The following is an 843-nucleotide window of genomic DNA, read 5'->3' on the forward strand; positions in this document are numbered from 1 at the left end:
ATATAAAATCAGGCATATGCTTCTAACTTTTAGATGGAGGAGGAGCAACATCTATGACAGATACTGTGTATTCTACAATGGTGCTAATCTCAGAGTTAAATGATACTCCATATAATTTTAAAAACAGTTTTAAATAATTATCTATGTGCCTTTTTCCCTTTTAAGAGGTGCACATCATACTAACAAATCAGTATAAAAGCAGATGGAACAACCACATTTTCTAAAGTCTAGGGATAGTAGTGTAATCCCTTTTTAATTCAAAATAAACTAGACCTTTTCCATGTGAAATGGACCAAATTGTCAATATTGTTATTGAAAGAGTTAGAATGCAAGATGACATCTACAGGGGAAAGAATGTCTGTAATGGGCGGCTGTCCTCAAATATTTTACAGACCTCAACGAATGGTGAAGAGACTGGTAACTTGCTGGAGTTTCCATTATAGATTTGAGACTTAATGACAAATCATTTTTGTATTTAAATTTTTGTACTGATTTGAGAAAAGTCATTAAATACTTTTAAAACAATGTTTCTTATCTCGTCATCTCACTCAGCTGACACTGTGTGAACCTCACGAGTTTTTTTATCCTTCACTGTAGTAATTAGCAGATGAACTAGAGACCTAAAAGAAGCCAGCCTAAACAGGACAATTTTTCTTCTTTGACATAACAACTCAGTCCAGGGCTGCAGGCTCCTTCTGTCTTGTTCTTCCACTGCAAGTGTGCTGCCCCCTCTCCACAGTAAGGGTAGTTAGCCATGACGGTTACGTGCCAGCAGCGCCGCAGTGACAGCAGGAGGGAGGGGTGAGTTTCTCATCTTGAAAATCTCAAGCCAGCAACTTCTTA

This window comes from Chinchilla lanigera, unplaced genomic scaffold, assembly GCF_000276665.1.
Source record: "Chinchilla lanigera isolate Chin_1 unplaced genomic scaffold, ChiLan1.0 scaffold00026, whole genome shotgun sequence".
Lineage (NCBI taxonomy): Eukaryota > Metazoa > Chordata > Mammalia > Rodentia > Chinchillidae > Chinchilla > Chinchilla lanigera.